Here is a 19,520-nt window from a genome sequence, read left to right as displayed (position 1 = left end):
TGTTTGTGCTGCATATAAATTGAATATAATTGTTATTAAGGTTTCACTTAGTAATGAGCCCTTTTATATTATCCATTTTTTGATAATTACAATAGTATAATGGGCCACAGTAGTTTAAAATGTATGCTCTCAAAACTATAGAAAGTCTATACACGTATAATTTATTTGTACTGTGCATTAGGCAGAGTACAGTGGTGCTGTATGGGGGGGGGATACCTGCATGCTAAATATGTTTTAAAATAAATATTATTATAAATACAATTGAAGTAGGATAATTATTCAACTATAATGGTGAAATGTATACGGTACATTGGTGAATTCCATTTGTGAATTTTCTTGTATGTTTAAAAAAGTTACTTGGGGCTTTTGTGTGAATTGAAGAATCATTTGTCCAACAAATGTATCCTCTAACTTTGAATCATTTTTATTGTATAATATTAATATGAACTACAAGGTTCTGATCCATAAATAGGGTTCTTAGGTGCTATGGTAATAGTAATAATAATATTTGGAGAATTTCTCGCATGAATGTGTGTGACTATAATATAGCTATAAAAATGTGGAAACCTTTTTCAAAAGCACCTAAGTCCTATTTTTAAAAAGGACTTTGGCGCTCAGGAGCCTTTCCATTGGACTTTGGCTTCTAAGTTCATAGGGGTATGTCTATACTGCAGTGTGGAATGCTCATCCCAGTGTGGGCAGACAGACATGTGCTTGTGAGATAAATATACCAGTGTGGCCACAGTGGCATGGCCACTGACTCGGGCTAGCTTCCCTAGTACATACTCTGAGGGTCAGACAGACTTGCACTCTGGCAGCTTGTGGGAGCCGCTGCCCATGCCACCATGACCATGCTGCTAGTTTTAGTGTGCTTGCCTGAGGAGAGCTAGCACATCTTTCTACCCAGGGTTGCCCAGAGGATTCAGGGCACCTGGGGCAAAGCAATTTTGGGGGCCCCTTCCATAAAAAAAATTGCAATACTATACAATACTATATTCTCGTGGGGGCCCCTGTAGGGCCCGGGGAAAATTGCCCCGCTTGCTCCCCACCCATGGGCGGCCCTGGGAAAAATAAACCTTCTGCATCTCAGCACAAACCCAGTTTTGAGAGAACTTCTTTACAAGGTATCACTGGTTCTCAGCATCAGCTAGTGCTAAAAGGCACTAAAGCTCATTAAAAGGATTGGACAAATATTTTCCATCAAAACTTTTTTTGGATTGAAAACTAGGGGTTTTTAAAAAGCAGAAAAAAATCACAAACAATGTCTGCCTTCCTTCAAAATTTGTTGTGGTTTTTTAATTGAAAACCAGAAACTAGTCTGCCAAAACCTGAATATGGTTTGGGGTTTCAGAAGTGTGTGGCCAAATATTTGCTGCTTGCTGGGTTTGATTGTTTAAAGAAACAATAAAATTCTGCTTAAAAAAAATCCAAAACTTTTGAACCACCTCAGCTTGTGACCAAATGCCTGAGCCCATCCAGTCAGAGATTTTTCCAGGTTTCTGATACTCTGCTGGCTTCCTTGACTCATATCTGTCTCCATAATTTTGGGTTCATTTAGGTTAGAAAATAAGAACGGCCATACTGCATCAAACCAAAGGTCCATCCAGCCCAGTATCCTGTCTACCGACAGTGGCCAATGCCAAGTGCACCAGAGGGAGTGAACCTAACAGGTAATGATCGAGTGATCTCGCTCCTGCCATCCATCTCCACCCTCTGACAAACAGAGGCAAGGGACACCATTCCTTACCCATCCTGGCTAATAGCCATTAACGGACTTAACCTCCATGCATTTTTCTGTTTCCTAGAGACTGGCTCCATGGGGTCCCTTACAAACTGGAGATGGTTACTGTGGGTTTGTCTTTAGTATAGCTTATGTACATACTCCCCGAACTGAGCATTTGAGCTTGTTCCAGAATCTGGGATGAGCCTATGTTGTGAAAACTGACATGCTTAAAATAGCACATGCATGTGAATGGACACAGGGTGCTAAAATTAAATTAACCCAGGAGTTCTCAAACTGGGAGTCGGGACCCCTTGGGATCACGAGGTTATCACTAGGGGTCGTGAGCTGTCAGTTTCCACCTCAAACCCCGCTTTACCTCCAGCATTTATAATAGTGTTAAATATATAAAAAAAATGTTTTCAATTTATGGTGGGGCGGTGTCGCTGTGTGAAAGGGGTCACCAGTACAAAAGTTTGAGAACCACTGAATTAACCCCTCTGAAGCCTCAGGGAATGCAGGGGAGGGGGGTCTCCCTTGGTAGGGTTGGAAAGGAGGTAGGTGGTATAGGATATTGCTCTTCTCATGTGATCCCTCCCCCAGTGGCTAATTATAAATTAAGCTACCCTCCTCTGACATGAATCTCCCTATGGCACTGAAATTAAATATAGACTATAATTTGGCATTTGAGAAGTGAAAGGGATGGTAGCCCTAACGGAAAAGATAACAGCTTGGCTCTTCTGCAAGCCTCAAACTGCTGAATGAGCTTTAGGGTAGGGAAGGCTGTGCCGCCGGCATTTAGGCGAGGGAGCTGGGGCAGGGGAGCGCGGGGAGGGCCGCCTGCAGCAAGTAAGGGGGACGGGCAGCACGCAGGGGAACTCTCCACTCCAGTTCACCCCTGTCCAGCCTCCTCCCCAAGCACGCCGTGGCCACTTCACTTCTCCCCCCTCCCAGGCTTGTGGCGCCAATCAGCTTAGGTGCTGCAAGCCTGGGAGGTGGGAGAAGTGAAGCAGCCATGGTGTGCTCGGGGTGGAGGCGGAGCAGGCGTGAGCTGGGGTGGGGGGGTGCCTCAGAGCAGAGGGTGGGGGGTGGGGAGCTGCCGCAAGGGGGGTGCCTCAGGGTGGAGCGGGGGAGCTGCCGATGCGGGGGTACAGGCGGGGTGCAAGGTGGAAGTTTCATCTAGGGCGCAAAACATCCTTGCACCGGCCCTGTCAGAGACACTCCTGGATGCGCTGAGGCTCCGGGAGAGGGGCGGAGGCGGGGTCGGGCCGGGGCTGGGGAGGGAGCCTCGGCCGTTCTTGTGCGGTCCCTGCGGAGCCCGGGGCCTGGGGGAAATTGCTCCCCCCCGGGCGGCCCTGTTTCTATCTGCACTGGGAAGCACACTGGGAAGCTGTACTGTAAGACCTACCCTAAGTCACTGTTAAATATGAGTCTTAAGCTCCTTAGTCACTTAGGTGCTTTGGAAAATTTAACCTATATCCTCTATAGTTGCTCCACACTATGCAAAGGGGGGACATTTAAAATAAAATATGCAGCATAAACAAAAATTCAGCAAAAAGGACTATTCACCCAGGTTTTACACAAATATCCATTGGCAAATATAATGAAGGTAAAATAAGCCCAATCTCTTCCTAAAAGCCTGGTCAGGGTGTTGAAGAATGGAGAACTCTGTAGTGGGCCTGGCAGGTTAAGTCTAAACTCTGGCAGACTAAAGTGGAGAGCAAGTTCCAGATTTGAAGACAGCATAGGGAGATCATCCTGCCAGCAATTCCCTCCCATTGTTTGCTAGGTAGCTTCAGATCAATAGACACTCTAACATGAGTGTGACAACATTTTTATGGAAAGAGTGGTGATTGCAGGGCCCAAATCTTGAGGTTTATAGGTTAAAACCAACATCTTGAATTCTGCCTACCTGAAAACCAATCACCAGCCCGTGTAGTTTGCAGAGCACCAGCTTAATGTTCTCTCGATGTGAAATTCTACCTGATAAGCAGGCAGATGCATTCTACACTAGTTTCACTGGATTGTGTTGAATGCCTTTAATGGTGAAATGACAAGCAGAAATATCTGATGTAGTACTTGACAGCGAGAAGGTTGCACTGTTTTCATTGGGGGTAGATGAAGAAAAGCACACTTATCCACAGCTGCTATTTTGGGCATCTAGGAGTAGCCTATGATCTTTCTAAGGGCAGGTCTACACTAAGAATGGGGGTCGAACTAGGGTACGCAAATTCAGCTACGTGAATAGCGTAGCTGAATTCGAACTACCCTAGTTCGAACTACGTACCCGTCCAGACGCCGCGGAACCGAACTCCGCGGCTCCAAGGTCGACTCTGCTAACTCCAGCTGCCGAGGTGGAGTACCGGAGTTCGAACTAGCGCTTCCGGAGTTCGAACTATCGCGTCTAGATCAGACGCGATAGTTCGAACTCCGGAAAGTCGAACTCACCGCGTCGACCCGCGCGGTAAGTGTAGACTAGCCCTAAGTTACATGCCTGTGTTTCAGATGTTGACCACATTTCTCCAAGCATGAGTGCCAATATATATTCTGCCAGTTCCTCCAGATGCACATCCTAACTGCCTATGTTGTCTCATTGTTGTGCAGATTAACTTGTAGCCAATTAGTCTTCATCTAAGCACCTATTTCAATGGTGGAGCTGATATCCGTGTGATTAAACTACTAAGCCACATAAGTGAATTGATCACGAACCTTTGACCATCTTGCCAGCATTTCCCCTCTATTCCATCTCATTAGAACTTAGTCCAAAATTCTGACCCCCCCGCCTCAAACAATTTCAAACAACTGCTGTTTTATTTTAAATTAGTCTGCCACAGAAAAGTTTCTTCTTTCTTTCCCCAAATGTGAAAATTATTCCCTTGTCTTATATCTGATATTACACCTGTCCAAGTCCTAGGATGTGGAAAGATTCAGCCTGCCCCAATGACATTTCTATAGTGAAAAATATTGTAAATGTAAAATCAGATTTTTTTGGACCCTATGAAACAAGAAACAGGAGTCTTATATCATTGGATAGGGAAGATTCCTAGTTTCCTAATGGGACCAGTCCATTCCGTCTAGCTGTGAATGAGGCAGAGATATCAGACTTTAAATTCAGTGAGGGTTTTTTTTTTGTGGGTAAGGTGTTTTAAATCACTTTTTTAGGGGAGTTAAGAATTGAATTTATGGTAAGTAAAGTATATAAGCCTCATAAATGTTAAGGACTTTTTAAAACTTTCCTAAGATACTTTTTCTGTAACATCCTGTGTACAAAATACATGGTAGTGTGGGCTAAAGAGTTTTATCAACACTCATTTGGGATCACCTGCGTAACTCACTTGTGGTTTCATCAGCTGTGGTGAAGTTCATGCTGATAAAACCTTTGCACCACACCACATAAGTACGTCTCTACCAAATTCACAGCAGCTCCGCTGCTGCACTTCTTTCAGGGTCAGGTCAGAAGGCAGCAGCCACTGAGCTTCCTGCAGCCGAGAGAGATTCCCAGAGGTGGAGGGCGCGTCTGATCTCCTGTGTGATCTACGCCTGGCTGGGCAGGTGAGGGATAGGACTTCCTTTTCTTGGAGGGAGATCAGACTCAACTTCCAGGTACCTCCTCCGGCTGCAGGAAGCTCCATGGCTGCTGCCAGCTTTGAAGGCTCCCAGCAGCATGGGGGAGAACAGACCCACCTCCACCTCTGGGAATCTCCCCGGCTGCAGAAATCTCTGCGACTGGGCTCTGAAGGCAGCGCAGAAGTGGGAGTGACAATCTTGTGACCCCCCCCCACATCAGCTTTGTGACACGCCCCCCCCACAACCTCCTTTTGGATCAGGACCCCCATGTTTACATCTGAAATTTCACACCGTTGTAACCATCTGAAAATGAGAAATTTACCAATTTTAAAACCCACTGGGCATGAAATTAATGAAAATGGACCGTGAATTTAGTAGGGGCCCCACACATAATCATGTATATTTACATATCTAGTTAGTGTATGTACATCCTTCTTACTGATTGTAAAGGCCTAACTTACTATACATGTGTTCTGGAGATATTTTCCAGCACTTTCTATCCCATAGGTCTCCTTAGAATTCAATTGTTTCCTGAGTGGAAGTCAAATTTAAATCATATAATGGGACAAATTTTATCCCTGAAGTAATGTCTTTGACACAGAGTTGCACTAGGGATGGTACTGAGCTAATGCATATGTAAAATCAGTTTTTCAGAAAAATGTAATTTTATAACCTTAAAATGGATACACATGTAACAAGTAGGCTGGAAAAGGTGTATCAATAATTCCCATTTTACTGATTTGCACTTTGGCGGTTGTTGATCTTCATAGCCGGGATTTCAGCCATGGGTTCTCAACCAGCAGATCTTGACTATCTCCACTAGCTATCTGGAAGAGGATTAGTCACAAACCTATAATGGGGGGGGGGAACCTCAGTTTTCTTTCCTGTTATGAAATGGGGTCATGGTATGGAAAAGACTGAGAACCAATGATTTAAATAATTGGGAATAAAAGTACACACTAGACACGTGGTTGTGCACTGTTATACTACCATGCTGCTTCTCTCTTTTTGTTGTTGTGTTTTTGTTGGGGACAATATTTTCCAGTGTGGGTTTTTTTAAATTTTGTTTTATTAATTTCATAGGGTTCATTCTGGGAAATGGTGTAATGCAACATCATGTCACCTAATTTAATGTATGCAGAATGCATTTCACCAAGCTTTTGTGCAGAGGCGATCTTTGCTGAGATTTCAGCTCTTATACACCTCTACCCGGATATAACGCGGTCCTCAGGAGACAAAAAAATCTCACCGTGTTATAGGTGAGACTGCGTTATATCAAACTTGCTTTGATTCCCCCCCTGTTCCTTGTTTCCTGACTACCCCCTCCAGAGACCACCATCCCTAATCATCCCCAGGATCCCACCACCTACTCAACCCTACTGTCCCCTGACTGCTCCGACCCCTATCCACCCCCTCCCCCACCCCCGACAGGCACTCACCAGCCGCGGCAGGAAGTGGAGCAGCCCGGCCCCAGCCCGCTCCACTCCACCACCTCCCAGCCGCAGCGCTCCGCTTCCCACCGTCGGTGTGTGCGGGGAGGTTGGGTAAAGGACGCCCCCCCCCGCACTCACCTGTGGCGGGAAGCGGAGTGACGCGGCCCCAGCCCACTCCGCTTTCCTTGACCCGGCCCCAGCTGTGTCGCTAGGGGGCGGCTGGGGAAAGGTCCTGCACTCACCTGCCCGGCGGGAAGTGGAGCGCCACGGCTGGGAGCTGGTGGAGTGGAGCTGGCTGGGGCTGGGCTGCTCCGCTTCTGGACAGCTGCTGAATAATGGAATTTTTGCTTCATTGGTAATTTCAGGGGGGAAATGTTATGTTTTGGGTCAAACCATAAATATATTTTTTTAGCAAATCAAAAAATAGAAAAAACATCAGGTCAGGTTGAAACAAAATGTTTTGTGTCTACCCGACTCTGAATTTTTTGTTTTTGATTTGAGGCATTTTGACAAAAGCAAAAGAGGAATAGCTTCACTCAACAGTGGAGAGAGCCACCCACCCATAACCTGGAGGAAGAGGAAGAAGCCATTGTCTCCCTTATAACGTTTAGCCCAGTGGTTAGGGAACTCACCTGGGATGTGAGAGACTGTGGGTCAATTCTCTTCTGTCTGATGTGGAGAAAAGATCTGCACTTGGGTCTCCCACAGCGTAGGAGAGTGCCCTAGCTAGCTGCTGGGCAATGGGATGGTCTGGGGCAGGTTTCTCTCAATCTCCCCTGTTGAAACTGTTCCACTTCTTATAAATAATTGAATATTCATTGGAGCAAGGCCCTGAACTTGGGTCTCTCACATCGTAGGTGAGTGCACCCCCTGGCTATAGAATCATTCTCACACTCTTTCCCTGGTCCACTGGCTATTCATTGCCAGTCATAGTGACAATTCACAGTCAAGAATGAACTATTTGCCAAAAATATTTCACCCAACTCTACAGAAAAATAGACAAGACTAAAAAGTGTTGAAGAGGAAACAGAGGAACACATAGGGGAAGGAATTTGCTTAAAGTCAGACAGCAGATCAGTGGTAGAGCCAAGAATGGATCCCCCATCTTCTGTCTCCCCATCTGGTACACTGTCCAGAGAGCCATACTACTTCTCAAGTTCAGCTTCTTGAGATAAAGGATAAAAGACCACTAACAGTCATTAGTTGTAACAGGACTTACTGTTTATCTTCTTTTGAAGGTTTCCATCCACTAAAGGGAGTGACTATTATTACACTGTACATATTTTGACCCAGTATGTTAAGCTGGCAAAGGACAAAAATACCTTTATAAGGCCAAATTCCCCACTGCAATGTGTAGAAAGAACAGTGATAAATATAGATAGGTATAGACGTGTAGGGAGCTTTTAGATTTTTTTTACATGAAAGTCAGGTGTTACTTCATGGAGTTGCAAGAGGGACTTCTGCAGGTGCATACTGATATCTAAGCGAAGTTTCTTTTTGTTGATATAAGCTTTTTCATCACATCAAGTAGAGATGTGTTATATATGAGACATTCAGTTCACTAGCACAAAGAGGTGTGTTTTTCTGTGCACAATTTAATTTGCTTCAGCTCTTAGGGAGAATAGTGTGAAGAACCTGGTATATTCCTCTGACAAATCTGGTATATATGGAGAGAATTAATTAACATGGGTTTTCCTATAAATGACATGCCATTTTATGATAGCAAAAAGTTTTGTTCCTGATGTCAATCATTCACTCTCTGCCAGTTCAAAAGGCTTCCCTGAAGGAATATACATTGATCTGCACATACCTAAAATACAACAAAAACTTTGCTGTATTCTGGAGATTAAAGCAAAAAAGATATGTGTTTAACAATAAGAAGAAATATTAAAATACAAAATACCTAGTTTTTAAGGTTTTCTTAGCAAGGAAACTTGGGATACACAAATGCTGAGTTTTTGTGTAAGAGTTGAACCATACTGGAAATACATTAGGTGAGACCATGGACTCTAAAAGATGAAATCAGCTGGAGACTCAAGAGACCGAGATTAGACTTTTGGACCTCTTTTTCAGCTACTTTCACACGGCTAGCCTGGGAGAATGGAGCCTGGAAAAATGTTGTTACTTTGCTTCCTCATTTTATTATTTTGTTTGGTCCAACTGTTTGGATTAGATAGTCTCCACTTAAGCAGATAGGTTTGCTGCCTGCCTTCTGGATTCAAAACTAATTGACTTTGTTAGTGTGCTGTAAACTAAATAGCAATGGGATGGAGGGAAAATTTCTACGAAACTCAAGAATGAGTTTTGTACTACCAATCTGAAATTACCATTGGCCTGACTCTCTAATGCCCTTCAGCTTGAGTAGTCAGTTACACCAGTGTAAAGTTGGTATAAAATGCTACCCATTTTGCACACGTTTTTGAAACTGAAATGATTATTTAAGGCATAGGCAACCGAGAATAAGACACTACAGTTTTGTGTAACAGAAGATGAACATTAAGAATAACAAGAATATTTCTTATTGATGGGCAACTTTCAAAATAGGAGGTTGGTTTGGATGAGTACCAAAACTTAAGGTACTTATCTGAACCCTGTCTAAACAATTATGAATTTCTTGGTACTGTAAAATGAGAATATATGTTTGGCTCCTGAGCTATGTTTAGCTTGTTATGAATCCTAACCATGAAGTAGGTGACTGATTTGCATGTTTTTAGATGCTTGATGTAGGAAGATGTATAAATCAAATGGTTCACACACCCTCCGCTAAGTATACTGTATACATATATAAGTATATTTTTCAGTAAATACACTGAAATGTGTTAAAGTAAATCATTATAGTCACCTGATATAGGACCCAAAGTGACAGACTTACACCTATCTCTATTCCTTTCCCCTAGATAACTTAAAGGCTGAGGAAACTTCATCCTTATCTGCTGGAGAAGTGAAAGACGCTCCTTGGAGGAAGAGCCAGTGTAAGCAGAAAGACAAAGGCTACTCCTTCCCTCAACACAGGGAGGTGAAGAAGGGACTCCAAGGAGATGTAAGTAATTTATAATGTATCTGTGGCTCCGACTGATTCTAATGTGGTATTGTATGCTGTGCATACTACAATACTACTGAATGGTATTGTTTAAAAAGTGAAATAGAGCATTGGAAAATACTATAGTGGTTGCAGAAAGTTTGAAAGTATGTGCCCTTCATGGATATGACAGTCAGTTCCAGAATATTAGTTTTTTCTCTCCTGTAAGTGGTATCATTTTTTGTTTTTGTGAAAATTGTGCACTGACCATAAAAATCAGAAGCACACTTTTTTACCACTTTATAACTTTCAATCTTTGTCTTTTTTTTTTAAAGAGAAGAGGCATGTTTTTGTGCCAGTACCAGCCTTGGAGATAAGATGCTGATGGGCAGTGTGAGATAAAGGAACACTTCTCTTTTTACTTTGCTGGGGGATCACTGATGCTGAAATCTTCATCTCATTCCGAGCTCTGATGTACTGCAGGGATAGTAATTTTGGGTATAGATTTCTACTGCTTTTTTATTATTTCCTGTTGAGCATTTCTCATTATGGAAAAAGAAGATTTTTTAAAAATGTTCATTCTAAATTCCAACCACAATAGGAAATATTCACAAACCAATAGAAAGTAAAGAGATATCTTTTAACTTCTTGTAGTAAAGGTTACAAGGCATACAATGTATTTAAATTATCTATTGCTATTTTTGAAAGCTTACAAAATGTTATCTGACTTTTGTCTGGCACCAAGCATTAGACCTGGGTTGGATGATATCACGTTAGTGCTGTCATTGTCTTCACACATGCCAGTTACTCCAATCTTTCCCTCCCCAGGAAAGTATAGTATAGAGTAAACTTTTCTGAGTGTTTGTTTTGGAGAGGTGGGAGAAGTAGGAGGAGGCAGGGCTTTGCACACCATTTCATTTTGTGCCAATTTTATAATGGTTTTCTCCCCCTCTCTCTTCCTCTTTCATTTCATTTACCCTTTCACTGTAGATTTTGCCTCTGATTTTGGCTGCAATGCTAGTAGCTGTCTGTAAAAGTTATGGGAGCTTAAAATATTATTTATTTTTATTTTGTAAGTGCTGATGATATGTTCAGCACATATAGCATGAAAGCCCATTGAAGTCAGTGAAAAGACTCCTTTTGACTTCAATGGATTTTAGGTCAATACAGTAATTAAATTCAGAAACATAACGTAGATTTAGTTGTTAAGAATGAACACATTTTTCTTTTGTGTGTGAAAGGGATGGCAAGACTAAATTATTATCCTATATATAAAAGAGACAGAAGTAGGCAAAAATACCCAGGGCCTGATGAATTCACCCTAGAATACTTGAGGAACTAGCCAAAGCAAACTTGGAACCATTAGTGATTATCTCCAAGAACTCATGGAGAATGGGTGAGCTCCCAGAAGACTGGAGAAGGGCAAATACAGTACCTGTCTTTAAAAAGGAGAACAAAGAGGACTAAGTGAATTATAGACCAGTCAGCCAAGATACTACACTTAAGAAGGAAAAATCAGCATAAATACAAAATGGGAATCACTGGCTGGACAGTAGTACTACAGAAAAGGATCTGAGATATGCAGGGTTGCAAACAGAATATGACCCATAATGTGATATCATTCCGGCATGTGTTAGCATAAGTGTTCTTTAGAAGACACAGGAGGTAATTGTTCCCCTCTTTCAGCACCGCTAAGGCCTCAGCTGTGGCCTGCTTTAGGTGCCATGCTTTAAGAAAGATGAGGACAAATTGGAGAGTCTAGAGGAGAGCAACAAAAATGATAATAAGTTTAGAAAACAAGACCTATGAGGAAAGGTTAAAAGATGGGGCATGTTTAGTCTTGAGAAAAGATGACTGAAGGAGACCTGATAATAGTCTCCAAATATATTAAGGGCTGTTATAAAGTGGACTGAGATCAGTTGCTCTCCATGTCCACTGCAGGTAGGACAAAGTGTTATCAGCTTAATCTGCAGCAAGGGAGATTTAGGTTAGATATTAGGAAAAGCCTTCTAACTACAAGGTACTTAAGACCTGGAATAGACTTCCAAGGGAGGTTGTAGAATCCCTGTCGCTGCAGGTTTTTAAGAACAGGTTAGACAAACACCTCTCAGGGATGGTTGAAGTATAGTTGGTCCTGCCTCAACATGGAGGCTGGACTACAATGACCTCTTTGAGATCCCTTCCGTCTCTACTTTTCTATGATTTTATGAACAAATCATTAATAGGAGCAAGCACTCTCCTTATGAAACAAAGTGTATGACTTTTATTATGAGCAGAACTGGTAGCAAACCTATTGTTAAGGTTACCTTACACTTTCAACTATAAGACCCTGTTGCCTATTCAGGCTGAAGTTCTCCATGTTGGATGTCTGCCTTAGGCTGAACTTTTTTTTGAAAATTTTAGCAAGAATGGTTCTGCCGTTTCTGACAACTATTAGGGAAAAATTCATTGTTTTGCCTTTTTAAAAAAAGTCTTTCAACTGTTTGCTTTGGAGTGGAGACTTGAAATTTGATCTCGGGTCACCGCTGGATCAGGGATGTGCCTGTTTCCATTCCTGTGAAAATCCATCCTAATTTGCCTTAATTATAAGCCTCTGTAAATTGCCATTTGTACATGCACGGTAGAGGCATGTTAAAGTTTGGTAGCAAGTTTTCCAAAACTTTCTTTGTGTAGTGAGGCTATTGTCATGGATTCATAGATTCTAAGGCCAGAAGTGACCATTATGATTGTCTAGTCTGACCTCCTGTGGCCATAGGACTTTCACAAAATAATTCCTAGAGCATGACTGTGGGACCCTAGTCTAATTTGATACGTAAATTGGAAATTGTGTAATGAATGAGGAAGGGGAGAAAGGATGGTCTTGTGGTTTAGTAATTGAGTGCCACCCTGCAGAATTGGATTCTATCTCTCTCTGCCACAGGCCCTCCTTGTGCTCTGAACCAAGAGTGTAAGGGGTGATGCAGACAGTTGCCTCTCCAGTTCTGTCTTCGGACTCCAGGGCTTGAGTCAGAATTCTCTGTGTTCACAGATACCTCCTTGTTTCTTCATCTTCCTCAGAACCTGTTTAAATGCCATGTATTAATCACCCACATGTGGAATACACATAGGAACCAGCACTCAAAGAAGAAATGGAGGTTTCTTACCTGTAACTGGAGATTCTTCTAGATATGTGATCCATATATGTTTTCCACTACCCACCCTCCTTCCCCTCTGCGTCATGTCCTTATAATTCATGGTTAGTCAGTCTGCACTTACCTTTGTACCCTATTTCAGAGCATGAGTAGGGCAAGTACGCAGGTGCAGACCAAAGGACATTGCTTGCTGGAAATCTTCTATCTCAGCCACATGGTGCACATGCATACCTGCATGTGGAATACGCATAAGGACCACACACCTCAAAGAGCTTCCAGTTACAGGTAACAGACTTTCTGTCACACCGCTTGGTATCACTGTGGGTTCCACTTCAGGGCAGATTGTTTAATAATATTGAAGTTAACCCAGTGCCAGCTATGGCTGTAATGCTAAGGCGTTACACCAGCTAATTAATTCCTGAGGCTTTTGCTATCTCAGTATAGAGTTTAAACAGTCCCCTGGGAAATCCCAGTCCCACTTGGCACCAAGTAAGTGGACCCCTGTGATATTGGGCTCTTTTCACTGTAATGTCACAAAGTCCAAGTTCCTTTGTTCCAAAATGACCAAACACATGCCACAGATCAATTTCTTCTTAGATCTCCCTCCTGTTTCCAATAAGACAATGGTCAGTGTGATCCTATAATAATCTTATGTAGGCTTTATTAATTAAATGATAACGAAGCAAGCAATATTTGCACAATACTTAGAGTAATAAAGACACAGACAGACAAAGACATAAACTTCAGTTACTATCTTATAAAACTTCTGTTCAACATACCAGAGTCTTATAGGTTCAGCTTCTCAGGCTTATCCCAGCTTTGACGGCTAATGGTCTTTTACCTAGCAGACAAAGTCCTTGCCTCTTAGGGTCCAGTCTGATTAAAAAGAACCTTGTTTCCTTCCACTAGGCAGCTTTTATCTGAAAATCCTGCCAGGTGATTGTTCTGACCCCAGGGCTCACAGATGCAAAGATGGTAGTCAGGGGTCCAGGAGGTAATTATTTGGTGAAGTCCACCTTTGTGACTTATCCATGGGATTGAAGCTTCCCCTTTTCCATTGTCCTGTAAACTGATTTTTACCTGCTGTATTGAGAATCGAGGCGTTTCCTGTGGACATGTTGCTTTTTAATGGGTATTAATGGATATAGTCCTTCTTGTGGGTGAAGCTCAGCAATGATTAATGGCTCTTGTTATCAAGGGGTCTGTCCCAGCCATGTGAGATTTATGTAACATAAGTATACAGATATTATTCTTAACATGAGACATACAGAGATTAGCATAAGTATTATAGTCATCTGTTCACCAGCGTTTAGGAAAGTCTGAACACTACATATTTTATTGCAATTTTAACAACTTAATTTTAATAATATTGTGCCAGCATTAAGCCTGACAGACTCTTCGTTGATACATATGCCTTCGGCCCGCGGCCCACTAGGGTTTGTTTACCTGTCGTGTCCGCAGGTTCGGCCAATCATGACTCCCACTGGCCACGGTTCGCCGTTCCAGGCCAATGGGGGCTGTGAGAAGCCACGGCCAGAAGCCCGTGCTGCTTCCTGCAGCCCCCATTGGCCTGGAATGGTGAACTGCAGCCAGTGAGAGTTGTGATCGGACATGGAATGTAAACAAACCGGCCTAGCCCACCAGGGGGCTTACCCTGGTGGGCCACGGGCCAAAGGTTGCCGATCCGGGGCCTAGAGTTTGCCTAAGCCTTCAGTGCCACACCTTCATTTTCTAGCTGCCCATCATGATTCACTTGGAGCCTTATTTGTGGAAGTGCTGTTTCAGTTGGAGCTGTGCATTAAACGTATATAGATAAGTGCCATGAAATGCCAAGGATTCTGAAATATCAGGCTGTAGTTGTCTCAAGCTGCGTCCCAAAATTAGTAGATATTTCTGACAATTTTGGTCTTAATTTTGGCCTAACTTAGACGGTTTTGAAATTGGAATTTGAAAATTGTACTCTGTCCCATCTGTCAAATGGTGATAATGATACCATTTCTTGCAGGGTGCTGAGAAGATTAATTCATTAATGTTTGTGAAGGATTTGAGTACTATGGTAAGGAGAGCCATAAAAACCCATAAGGAAATGAATATTTCTCTCAATGCAGGGAGTGGATGCTGTGTAATAATTAAGACAAGGGGCCACACATTTGATGATGAGGATAAAAATAAATATTGAATAGCTACCCATTCGGTGAGCACCATCAATACTAGGCACTGAATGAGAAAGAGATTTTATGGAAAAATAGTGTGTGATCATTTAAAGACAACTTATGCACATGGGGGCTGAGTTCGAGTAGCATGGGCATTTCATAACTTTTGAGAACTTGACTTTGCAACCTTAATATTTTTGTAAAATACAATTGTATGTAGGGTGTTTTGGTACTTTGGCAGCTCTTTGGGTGATGTCTTGATGCCAGGTAACAAGGCTACTGTATTAATTAAGAAGTAATAATAGGAGTGTGTTACTGCACTAATATATGATGATGGCCAAAATTTTCTAATGGGTGCTTACGGGAACTGCAGGTACTTTGCACTTTTGAAAATCAGGTCACTTATCTGAGTATCTTAAATATGGACTTAGGAGCCTAACTTTAAGCACTGAATTTTGAAAATTTTGTACAGCATGTGTCCAGTTTGAGTGACAGATCATAGTCTAGTATTGCATGCAGGACCCATTGAATTCAGTGGGAGACCTTTCTTTGAGTTGAATAGATATTGAATTGGGCCCATGTAGAGAAAATGATTCTAGAATATTTGCCAACTAAATGGCCTTATTGAGTCCTCTTTCATTGAAACACAGAGCCTCTTTGTGAATTGTGAGGTGTTCACTCATGAGGTGTTCATTTTTAGTCCCTTCTGTTTTCAGATGCCTTAACAAGGCCTCTTTCAACCCAATGACTGTGAGTTTACCATGTAAGGTAGGGATATCCTATTTAAATTGCTTTTGACATTGATGCCCTTCTATGAGGCTGTGTTGTAATATAAAGTTATGCTGTTAGGGACTCCACATTATATATCCCCTGCTCTTTTTGAAATGTGCTTTGGGATTTTTAAATTCCTTTTGGGCAGTGGATCTTGATTTTAGGTTCTCCGGGTATTCAGCTTCACCGTTTCTTCCATCTATCATCTATCACTCTAGTTTACCTTTAGGGTATAAAGCCAAGTCATGGTGTGGGACTTGAATATGTGACCTATCTCAGAGGCAAAAATGTTACCATTGTCATTGCCACAGACAATAAAATTTCTCTCCTTTGAGTGAATAAATAGAATTCTTTTTGGAATTGATAATTTACTTCCTCGTCTATGTTTGCTGATGGTAATGCATTTTCCATGTTGAAGAAATATTTAATGTTAATCATCAACAAAGTGTCCTTTCAAGTAGCATTTTAACATTAGTAATGAAGTGAATATTGCTATGAAATGTACTAATTTTGTTTTTTCCCCCTGTATGTTTGAGCTTTACAGGCTGAAAAATGGAAATACTTTAATTTGTTTTTCTTCATACTATAATTTTTTATAAGAAGGAAGAGGAAATGAATGAGTAAGAAAAATATACCTGTATTTCAAAGTAGATTTTACCTTTTTTTTGTCCAATATTGTAGAGCGCAAAAGATGTCACATTAAAAAAAATTCTGCTGTTAGTAGCATACTTTTACAAAAAATATTTTTGGGCTCCGTATTTAAATGGAAGTGATTAGACTGCATGTTTTCAGATTGTTTGAAAATAAATAAAGAGCAGTTTGACACCTTATTGGGTAATGATTATTTAGTGCTTGACATTAAATCACTGTTTACTAACAATTACAATTATCATCCAATGTTAGATTTTTCCTATAATTAAAATGATGGCAAATGTTGCCTTTTTAATGGCAACTACTGTATTTAACTTATGATGATAGCACAGAGATTTCATTGTTCTGCTCTTCTGCTAGTTTTAGTTTCTGTAATTTTTTGTTGTGTGATCAGAATAGGTCTATAAAAGGCTAGAGGGAATGTATATTAAGCAATTTTTTGCATAGGGGTTGTATATGTGTATGACACAATTGTTGTATAATTTTGTAATTAGATATCTTTTACTTATAATTTGCTTGTTTTCATTTATTAACATGTATCAATTTGGACAGCGGGATTTACTCTTATATTGTATTTCTCCATGGAAATGGGCTAATCAGAACGTGTGTGTACTATTTTGAGTTTTTCACTTGGAACACTATTCTTCTGTTCCTTTTTTTCCTAGGCTTTTAATGCACACATCTTCCCTTCACTATAGTTCGCCATATTTACTGGTATCACTAAAACAACAAGATGCCAATGCAAAGCAAAGCCACAATGAATTTTTGATTTCAGGAATCTTTGTCCAACCTGAAGTAAAGATTCACCATCAAAGGAATATTTGGTATTGTTCATTCTTACCTACTCCAAAGCAAAGCCAGCCTGTGGGCTATCCTCAAATGAGGGAAATGCCCCCATGTTAATGATTCCTAGACAAGTACTTCCTTTTTTAGCATGCCCTTTGGCACAATAATGCCTATCAATACTTGGATCTTAGAAGTGGTGAACCATGTGCTGTAAACATGGTCATAACATTTCCCCAGAAACAACGTTGTGATCATCATCTCAAAGCTTTTTGGCTCAGATCCCCACCTGGGATAAATAAATGAAGATCCACGGAAGCTGGCCCTCTGTTTTAAAACTGAGTTATTTGATTTTATAGTCTTTCCCTCCCCCCCACACATACATTTGGAGAACTTTGAGTTGATATATAGGGTTGTTTTTTCCCCCTCCACTAGTTTAAGGATGCTCAGCTTTGAAAGGCACTCTCTGTGCTATCACAACAGCCTATCAGAGAGAGACTAGTTTTGAAAACTGTAAAACTCCAGTTCAGCCAAACTGCGTCTGAACAGTGTGTGATGGGTTAGTGTATATACATGTCTGTATCAAATTTCTGTTTTGTTAAAGTGTTAGCCAATGCATATGTTACACTATCTCTTTCTTTCTCTCCCTCCCACCCACATTAATAACCATTAATAGCAACATGCACAATTGTATTATGCTTATTCTTGCTCACTTATTCTAAATATCCCATAATATCTTGTAACATTACAACTCAGCATTTGGCAAAGGCAGATAGGAAAACTGTCAAAAGCAAGTTATGTAAGTACAGGTAGGGAGTGCCTTCATGGCCCAACTAGTTTTTAGAATGCTGTGCTTGAAAACAGAGATAAGAGGGGTACACCATAATATCCGAAAAACAAAGTGATTGGGAAATTTTAGTCTTGGTTGACATATACAGTGCCTTTTACTTGTAAAGAGGTCTAGTATCAGTACAAGTGGGGTGTATTTTGGACCACACTTTTATGTAAGGTGAACTGAACGTACTGCGAGAACCCGCTTCCTAGAAGGATTGGTGATGCATTAACTCTTTCTTTCCTGTACAATACTGTTTTGACTATAGACAATACATTGTCTGAATGTGGCTATTTGGTCTCTTGAATATTTTTAATATGGAATGGCAAGTGTAGTCAAAATCAATTGGCTATACATTTTAATCCATAAATGCCTTTTTGAGTGTAAACCGCTCTGTGCCTTCAGCTGTTGTCTTTTTAGCTCCAGTGTGGACTGAGATTCCAGCGTGTGTTAGCTGAGGGCTAACCATGGAAAACAATCAAGCATTGATAATCTGTGGGTCTCCCATTCAAATGGAAGCCCCTTAAGACGATGAGTTATTTGCTGCCCAAGGGACCAGTTCATCCAAGATGGATATATAACCAAGCAACTGATCACCCGAAGAGAAACTTCAAGCCACAGAGGAGAGTCATCTGATGAGGGTTGGTGGGACTCGAACTTTATAAAAGGAGGGCCATCTTACTGGCCATGTCCAGAGAGAGAGGAGACCAGGATCAGAAGGCAAAGCTGGGCAGGAGAAGGAGGAGAGGAGGGTCCTGGGACCCTGAAAGCATAGGTGCTGGAACTAGGGATGTTGGGGGTGCTGCAGCACCCCCTGGCTTGAAGTGATTTCCATTATATATACTGGTTACAGTTTGGTTCAGTGGCTCTCAGTACCCCCACTATATACATTGTTCCTTCACTCCTTGCTGAAAGCACATTGACCAAAACCCAAAGGGCTTTGAGTTGTAAGGAAACTGAAGCAGGGATTTGCGTGTAGGATTTTGTTATTTTTCCTTGTATCTGATTATCTCTTGTTCTTTATCTGTGAGTAAAGTGTGATAGGGTTAGAAATTCCTTTGCAAAGTCTGTATTGCCCTGGCTTTCATTGTCACATAGTCCCCAAAAGGGAAAACAATAATTTTGAAGGTCCAGAGATTTGGTGGACTTGTGGCAACAGCTAGTGGGGAGGGTTGGGGGAGCTGGCATTAGTTTCAAAGCCTAAGCAATTGGACTATGAAGCTTTATCTCTCAGGGATATACATATACAATGCTGGAGTCTAAATTAGCTATTACCACTCAAGAAAGAGATCTTGGAGTCATTGTGGATAGTTCTCTGAAATCATCCACTGAATGTGCAGCGGCAGTCAAACAAGTGAACAGAATGTTGGGAATCATCAAGAAAGGGATAGATAATAAGACAGAAAATATCATATTGCCTCTATATAAATCCATGGTATGCCCACACCTTGAATACTGCG

At 41.5% G+C, this 19,520-nt stretch overlaps 1 protein-coding gene across 1 annotated transcript in view; it reads left to right on the top strand.

The window, feature by feature from the left end:
- The window catches only part of FOXP2 (forkhead box P2), a 616,164-nt gene that overhangs the window by 79,971 nt on the left and 516,673 nt on the right, over nucleotides 1–19,520 (top strand). Inside the window, exon 3 of the mRNA XM_044981101.1 lies at nucleotides 9,618–9,760. The gene's annotated coding sequence lies outside the window, so the exon portion shown is untranslated. The remainder of the gene's footprint in view (nucleotides 1–9,617; nucleotides 9,761–19,520) is intronic.

Source organism: Mauremys mutica, chromosome 1, assembly GCF_020497125.1.
Source record: "Mauremys mutica isolate MM-2020 ecotype Southern chromosome 1, ASM2049712v1, whole genome shotgun sequence".
Taxonomy (NCBI): Eukaryota; Metazoa; Chordata; order Testudines; family Geoemydidae; genus Mauremys; species Mauremys mutica.
This window is presented reverse-complemented; position numbering and strand designations above follow the sequence as displayed.